Source organism: Coffea arabica, chromosome 2e, assembly GCF_036785885.1.
Source record: "Coffea arabica cultivar ET-39 chromosome 2e, Coffea Arabica ET-39 HiFi, whole genome shotgun sequence".
NCBI lineage: Eukaryota > Viridiplantae > Streptophyta > Magnoliopsida > Gentianales > Rubiaceae > Coffea > Coffea arabica.
Window position 1 is genome coordinate 61,424,258 of NC_092313.1, and position 8,839 is coordinate 61,433,096.

General features: G+C 38.1%; 1 long non-coding RNA gene across 2 annotated transcripts; it reads left to right on the top strand.

The window, feature by feature from the left end:
• Positions 1–1,644: 1,644 nt before the first annotated feature.
• LOC140037324 (uncharacterized) lies at positions 1,645–4,346 on the top strand. Of its 2 annotated transcripts, none has more exons than XR_011841248.1 (3): positions 1,645–1,895; positions 3,365–3,438; positions 4,109–4,346. It is a non-coding gene; the product is annotated as an uncharacterized lncRNA (long non-coding RNA). The 2 variants fall into 2 exon arrangements; XR_011841247.1 differs by having other exon boundaries at positions 1,648–1,895; positions 4,112–4,346.
• The last annotated feature ends 4,493 nt before the right edge of the window (positions 4,347–8,839 follow it).

Below are 8,839 nucleotides of genomic sequence, written 5' to 3' on the forward strand. Positions count from 1 at the left end.
ACATCGAAAGTCTTGACCAGTTTTCTTCCAAATTCTTGACTATAATCGACATACTTTTACTCCATATTTTGGTTGAAACATTGTTTTAGCATGCACGTGATTTTGCCCTTTGATTTGAATAAGAAAACTTTGTCTTTTTGAAAGTTATATTGGGGTAAAATCGGCAAATTGATGTATCTTCTAAGTGAAGTTTTGAAGTTTCAAGTTTCTTATTTTTGTTCACTTTGAATTGCTAGACTCTTGATGTATTATCTGACCACAGGATTCGAGAGTGTCCAAGAGAGAAAATCGAGGTCTGAAATGGAAAGATTGAAATCAATTGGTGAGTGTTTCAATTGCATGATAGAACCATGTGATTTAAGTGATTGATGCTTTATGTGATTTGTTGATCGAAATGTGACTTGTTTTCTGAAATTGCTAGATATCTTGACTTGTTATTACAATAGGCGAGTGTGTACTATATCGCACTCGACCTAATTTTGTTTGAATGATGCTTAATGTACCAAGTTGATTGATACTGCTATATATCTTGAACTGCAAATGAAAAGGCAAGTGTGTAATTTATCACACCTGACCTAACTTTGTTTGAGTTCTTGTTATCCTATTTACAAGTGAACTGATATACATGTACATGATTTGAAAGTTGGTTGAAAATGTTATCTCATCGATTATACGGAGTGCTTGGGATCCCAAATCCCACGGCTAGTTAATCGAATCGAACCAGCAAGGGTTTGGTCGAGTAGATTGATGAAACATAGGTAGTGTTTAGTGTCTATTGTTTAATCTATTAGATGCATCCTTTGGAATCGATATACTCAAGTATTACCACCCAGTGTTCTAGTGTTCTTGGAGTTTGGACCCAACAAGGGGGTTGATCGGTAGATGGAGACTGAAGTCAAGCAGTGATCTATGGACATTGTTATTGCTATATGTCAAACGTTGACGGAGTGTCAACGAACTCGGAAAACGCTGCTGCAAAACTGGCTTGCAAGAGTCCACTGTATCCTTGAGTTGCAAGTGAAATACTGAACGGACTAATTGCTATGTCTAGAATCTGGCAGGAGTCACTGTATCAGTTGTATCAACGTTTGAATCTTGGGTGCTCTATGTGAGGCCCCAGTCCATTCCTAAGTTTGATATTAGGTTATATTCATTATTTGTGCGGTAACATTAGGTTTTGGGACTAATCCGAAAACCCTAAGTTGGGGTTAGGATTGAAACCTTTGTATTACTTATAAGTTCGAGTGGTGATTAAAGCTAGGTATGCTTGTGTGTGTGTTTTAGTACAGGTACGTATAAGATTTGATCCATTTTAGATAGATTAAGTGAGTTTAAAAGTTAGAAAAATCCTAAACTAGAAAAGTTTCTAAGTTTAAATCCCTAATTTTGCCCTTGACAAAAAGGTTGTTATTTAATTACTTTTATGTGAGATAAAGTATGTTTAAGTATAGGTGATTAATATAGGAGAGGGATTAGTGAAGTAATTAATTGTGGTTAAGTGTTTTAGATTAGATTAAGTTATAACCTATGGAGTTACTTGAAAGATTATCCAATGTTTAAGGGCAAGAATGGAACAAAAGCTAAGTTGAAGGTGTAAGGGCTTGAGAGCAAATTGGGAGCTTTTATGTGATTGGTGTAGTAGAAAATATCTTCTCATGTCTTGACTAGGCTTATGACTAAGCTTATATCTAGAAGATTCAAGAGAAACTAAGCTATTAAACAACAAAAATAAGAAAGAAATAGAGAGAGAGAGGGCCGGATTTGAGAGAAAGAAAAAGGAAGAGAAAAGCTTTTGTTTCTTGCATTTGTTTTCACTAATCTTGAGTTTGGATCTTGGAGGAACAACTTGGAGCTTGGGTTTTGGAAGATTAACCTAAGACACTTGCAACTTGAAGGTAAGTTATCTCTTTTGAAAGTTAAATTTTGGGGGTTTTAATCTTGAAGTCATAAAAGTGAAGTTTTTGTTGTAATTATGAATTTGTATGGTTTATGTGGTGATTATTGAGTAATTTAATGGTTAATTTTAGTGATTTATGCTGCTGGAATTTCGGTCAAGAGATGAAAGAATTAGGGTTTCTTGTTAAACATTTTAGTTAGCTCTAATCTTGTGTTATTGAACTTGTAGTGGTTGTGTTTGATGATTGGTTTCATTGGTTTGGTGAGTGAGTGGTAAAAACTGATTTGGGTTAAGAAACCCTAGGCTTCCTTAGGTTGGTTTAGGTTGGCTAATGTTTAGTTAGTTAGGGTTTGGTTAGTAAGTTGTTAGATTAAGTTTGGTAATGCAAATAAAGTTAGTTTAAGGATCATGGTTAGTTTTGGCAATTTTGTAGTGGCTTAGAGGGAAAACTTCGGACCATTTGTAGGTCATTTAGAAGTTAGTATATGTGTGCTTAGTTGGTATGAATTTGGTTGGAAACCTTGCATAAGAACCATAGAAATGAACCATGCGTTTGCGACATTGGAAACCGGCAAAACGGGTAACCAGGGCAGTTCAGCATCTGAATTTTGGTTCCATTTTTCTTGATACTACGTACTGATTCAGAAGTTTCTCAAAACATGAAAGTTGTAGCCTCTTATGTCCTGAATATTCCTACAACATTTCAGGTCAAACGGATCAGTGTAGCCCGAGTTATAAACAAAACACTAGCACCTGTTTTGTACCCTGGATTGTGTTACGTTTTGACTTTTGCTTCTGACCATGTTTTATCCATTTTAATAACATGCGAACTGGGTGTTGATCCCTTCATAAGAAATGTAGATCTTGGTCTCAGCTTCGAAACGATATAAATTGCATCCAAATCCGAGTCCCGTAGCTTCAGTTATGACCAAAACAAGATCGATTGTCAGAATTGCCTGCTCATTGGACAGTTCTGACAAGAATGTTTGGACCCGTTTTCCTCCATTTTCTGTATTGATTCAGCTTTTGGTCCAAACATGAAAGTTATAGCCTTATGTCTTAGCTTTCTAACGCCTCTGGAATTTCTTGATTTCGATCTATGAGCCGTGAGTTACGGTCTTTCAAACAGGGCCTGTTTGGTAACCCGAAATGAAATAGCTGGAACTATTTTGTGCATTTTTGACCAATACCTATTGAAATCTGGGTTGAGATGTCTAAACAAAAGTTGTAGCCCTTCCTCATAGCTTCGAAACAGTGTCTCACCCACCTTGATCCGATATTCCTAGCCTAACTTTTGATCAAAACGGTTTAAGATGGCAGATTTGGCCGTTTCCGTTTGCCGTTTCCGCACTTGCGTGTGTCCATTTTGTCGTTTCCGCACTTGCATGTGCCGATTTTACCGTTTTGCTTGTTTTGGGCATGTTAGTGGCCGTTTGTGATATAATGAGATGCAATCTTCTATTTCAGACCGTGGTGAGTTAGGCGGAGCTGGTGGGGCCTACTAGCTAACACGCACGAAGTGATTTCTGCTTTTGTACTACGTAAGTATTCAGGCCATTCTTACGTGTTCCTTGCTGATGTGTTTTGATATGTATGAAAAGGGTACGATAGGCGAGGGTGTACTTTATCGCACTCGACCTAAACCCTAATTTGCACACGTATTTGTACATGGCATATGTATATGAACCATTTTGGAACTAAAACCCTCGAGCTGGTAGCTCAGGGTGACTTTTGGGTAATTTTGTGAAGTTTGTGAGTTTGAGGTCGATCTCAAGACCTAGATGGACTATTCGGGCCGGTTAGGGCTTGGTCGAAATCAGTCCAGCCTAGTCTGAGGTCACCAAGTTTGTGAATCCGGTTCACCGAGTATGTGAACCAAGTTTGTGACCCGAGCTTGTGAACCAAGCTCAATTTCGTTCGCTCGAGCAAGTTTGTGAGGTGACTGGCCAGTGAGGGTGATAAGGTGTTAGGTGGGAGTACAAGTGGAGTTCTACGGACCTTATTTATGGTTGACGGAGTGTCGACAGGAGGTCACGCATGGCAAACGACTTGGCTTTGGAGCCAATCCGTATCCTACCATTGTGATGTTACATTCCTGTATTGATGTGAAATATTTGGATTTTATATGCTTAGTTGAATGTGAACTTTACCGTTTTACCCCTGTTTACTTACTAAGCATATAGCTTACCCCGTTTCCTTTGTTTTCCTTAGCAGGGGACGACACGGGGAACGCCTGGGCACATTCATTAGTATAGTTAGGTCTGCTTGTAATAGTTGGACAATTAAGATGTATGTTTGTGTTTTGGTGGTTTGTATAAGGACCCTCCGTAAGGTCTACTTCCTGCTGGTAGTTATCACACTGTAGTATAGTGGTTCGACCAGATACTTTTGAAGATGTAAATAGAACTTTTGGCGGTTGTATATATTATAAATAGTACTCTTTGGTTTATTATAGTTTTATTAGCTTTGTGTTTCGAATCCTGGCGCGAGCTAGGCAGGCGTCCCGCCGATACCCTAGGGTTCGCCCTTGGGAGAAACGGGGGCGTCACACTCTACCAAGAATCTGATAGGAGCCACCGTATCAGTTGTATCAACATTTGAATCTTGGGTACTCTGTCTAGACCTGGAGGGAGGCACCATATCAGTACTGTATCCTTTTCTTGCTGGTGGTAAATTGCATATTTGAATATGTGATCTGTTAATGACTTTACTTGTAATTGTTCACCTTCTTCATTTTATGATTTTGATATATGTGATTAATATCTTACTAATTTGACTGCATATTTTCTTGGAATCTCACTGTACTTTTAGTTCATCCCATTATTTGTTTTCCTTAACAGGGTGTGGGGATGAGAGAGACAAGAATAGTAATATTTTGTAATAGGATATCTTCAGTTTGTTTTTGGCCGACACTGTATTATGGTACTAGTCGTTTAAGTTCTTTCCTTTGGCTTGTACTTTGGCTTAAATATTTGGATGATTTGTAGCATATAAATGTTATATTGAAGGATTTTAGTGTTATTGTTTTGGAAATATTAGTAAGTGAGTTCTGACGAGAGTTAGGTAGGCGATCCGCTAACCTCTGGGGTATGCCCTAGGGGAAGGTGGAGTCGTCATAGATGGTATCAAAACTCTTAATGAACTCAAACTGGGAGAGAGTTCTCGAGCTGTGGGGAAATGGCCTGTTAAGTGTGAAACTACTTGTTATCGTTGGAAAAAATTAGGTATGTACGTTGGGTAAGAATCTAGACTGTGGTTGACTTTTTTTGAAACTGGTCAGCTCGTATTGTGAATATCCTATTTTCAAATTTTTGTACTAGAGTACCAAATATGGTATAGTATTATGATGTGAGTAGACATCACGAGTGAATTTGAGATAAGTTATAATGGCAAAAGCTAAAGTACGGAGGATTCTAGTATTGGATCTAGAAATGAATTGATTGAGGAGATTAGATCTATAAGTGTTGTCATAGACTAGTTCAGTAAATATTTGGTTAAGGTTTCGATAGATGGTAGTTAGATTTGAATTTGATGGTTATCGTGAATGTTTAAGGGTTAGCATTGCGGACCTGTTTAATTTTTTTATGAATGTGTGGACTTAATATGTGTTTACTTGATTTTGATGTGGTCTGATTGCAACTCCGTATGTATATCTCTTGTGATAGTTTTGGCTCCCAATTGACTACCTTTGTCTATATAGTTTTGGCTCTCGCCAGGACTCGGTACAAATTCAATTCAAATTTAAAATAACTAGTCGATACTAGAAGTAAAAAATATAGAGAAAGATCAATTCTTTACTAAACGTTCAAGTCTTACATCAAAAGCTACCAAAAATACTTTACATTCCCAAAATAAATAGATTCCAAAAGTTGTCTAAACAAATCCATTCAAAATTCTAATCAAATGAGCCATCAAGTAAGCTTCTCCAAATTCCTCCCACTTCAGTTCCAAGTAGCAAGAAGAAATGGCACTCGAAGTTCAAGCGTCCACCAAGGGATCCTCTTGAAGTTCCTCTTGTGTGCCTGAGCAATTTAACAATAGACTATTACTGATAATCCCCAAGCGATGAGGAAGGTTATATACTAGTACGGTCTAGAAAATATCTCGAAAATCGAGATTGGGTTTCCTTTTAAAATCGAGACTCATATGAGTTATAAAAAAATCCGAGTAGAAATGGTTTATTATCTTTAAAATCATTGGATGGGAACAAGTATGCTCGAATAAATTTCAAAACGAACGATCGAAACAGGAGGAAGACCGGCCACGTCACAATCCGGCCGGAATCTGGTAAAATGTTTCCCCCGCGGATTTCTTTCAAATAGTTGAAATTTCCAATTTTTTGGTGCAATCTTTGAAAATTCATAACTCACTCCCAGAATGTCCAAAATTGGTAAATTTGGTACCGTTGGAAACTACTTTCCGAGTACTAAAAGTTTCTAGAAGACATCTTTCCACGAATCCAAATGGAAGATGTTCAAAAATTGGCTCAAAGTGGCTGACCTGGATAATCAAGACAGAATTAGGTTGGGTTTTGGCCAACTTTGAAAATTCGTCAAAATTCACTCAAATTGAATCTGTGACAGCGCCACCTCCCCCTAAGGCGAACCAAAGGGTTCGGCGGGCCGCCTACCCAACTCTCACCAGAACTCAGTCGTTCACTAAAGTCCTCAATTAAATTGCAATGTAAAACTCGATTATACATCAAATTCTCCAAAAATTACAAATCCCATAAGCGAAGCGGATCTAATTCTGAGCGTGGAACGTACACATACATCCACACAAATCCAAGCATTTGCAAGCCCAACTAACACACAATTGAACACAAGCAAAGGTTGACTAACATTAAAGAGTACACACACTTAAATAAAATTCCATATACATAGGAGAAAATGCTTCCATATATATACAGGGCACTGGATTTGTCAGGGCACTAGATTTACAAATCCCAAAAGAGAACATTAGATGGGTACATTAGGGTATCCAACTGTTGAGGAGCTATATGAAAGAACCGCAGAATATCTAACTAGCTCACTCGTGTCTCAAAATCATGATTTCCAAAAGAAGTTCCCTGTAAGGAAAACAAGGTTAACGGAAACGGGGTGAGCTTACGCTCAATGAGGTACCAATATAATAACAATTTGGAATCGCGAAAATTCATATTCAATTAGTCACATAGGCATATTCAACGCGGAAATAAACAAACATCTTAAATGGACAGGATACGGGTGGCTCTCAGGAGCCTCAAAATTCCTGTTGCAGTACTTGATCCAACCCCGTTGACTCTCCGTCAACGTATGAAAATAACCATGTCCGTAGACCCCACTTTATGCCAAATTCCGTCCACCAAACTTTCCCCTACCGGGCCCGAACACCTCAACAGTACAGTAGTGGTAATACTCGAGTATACCGGAATCAAGGGTCTCAATACCCAAGGATTCCAAAATAGACCACTGTGGTTCGTTGTCTAATCGACCTAACCCATGCCGGCTCGACTCGAGTAACTAGCCACAGGTTTTGAGTTCAGAGATCACAAAACGGTCGTTGGGTACAAACCCCCAAACGACACCAGAATAGTTACAGATACAGATAACAGTTTCAAATTAACACAGTAAATGATCACAAGGCAAGAGAACGAGTGTGATAAAGTACACTCTCGTCTCAAATAGAATAAACAGATAGTACAATCATTCATATCATAGATAGCATGTACAGAAGCCACATCTCACCACAAATATGGGGAGTGACACACTCACTGGTTCACGTAAAGATTCTTCAAAAGTTTTCACGCCGGTGTGGCTTTAGTCGCCAAGAACCCTAAAATAATCGAAGTAAAACAATTGAAGGTTCCATATCCAAAATCGAGTAAACGAAATGTACAAGTGAGGCCCGACTACTGGTCGTATGCCTCGCCAAATGCTTACTAATGCAAAAGTGCAAAACATGAGTTTTGGGAACGAAAAGGTAACAAAAGGACCTAGGGCTTGAGCGACTCAAAAGCACTTCAAGTCTACCAAAAGGCAACCAAGCTAAAAGGGACCAAATGGCCTAGAAAATTGAACAGCATCTCCCCTAAATTTGCTTACTTCCATCCTATAAACAACATCAATTCATCTCAAATCAATCATATACACAACATAGACTATTAAATACTCCTTTTGGCATAATATCCATAACTGAAGCTACACTTATCGGATTGAAACGAATCTTATGGCGTTTCGAAGCTAAGACATATACCAACATTTCTTATGAAGACCTCTAAGGCCAAATCATGCATTTTCATGGTCAAACATCAAAATTTTGGAGAGGACAGAAAACGGTCCTCAAAACAGAGTCTATGAGCAGTCAAGGGTTTATCGGTCTTTCCACAGGCTACAGTGCTCCAATCGATCTGAAATTTTGTAGGTAGGTAGCTAACTCACATATCTACAATTTTCATGTTTTGCACAAGGGCTGATTCAATTTTTAACATGGTCAAACATACAGTACAAAAATAGGGCAGATTACTACCCCTAAGCTGGAATTCATGTACTCTAGCTGCAATTCTTTTGGGCACTCAAACCAGCATACCAAGCCTTATTTATCACAATATCAAGCTATCATTCTATTATCAACCACTACTTATCACATGAGGGCGGAAATAATACCATAAAGCTAATCCTTGCAAATAACCATCACCACTTGTAATTAAGAGCTAGTAATTCCATCTTAACATTAAAATAATTTCTACTAAGCCTATACATGGCAAATCAAAGGTGAAATCACTTAAACAAAATCCGAAAATATCACGAATATGGAACTTCCTCATCCCAACTTCCAAATCACCAGAATTCCCACAAAATTAATCAAGATCAACTCAAGTCAAAACAATCAAATATTCTCAAAAATTGGACGGCATTACCCCTAAATTCCTTCATTTTTCCATCTTGCAAACAATCACCAAAT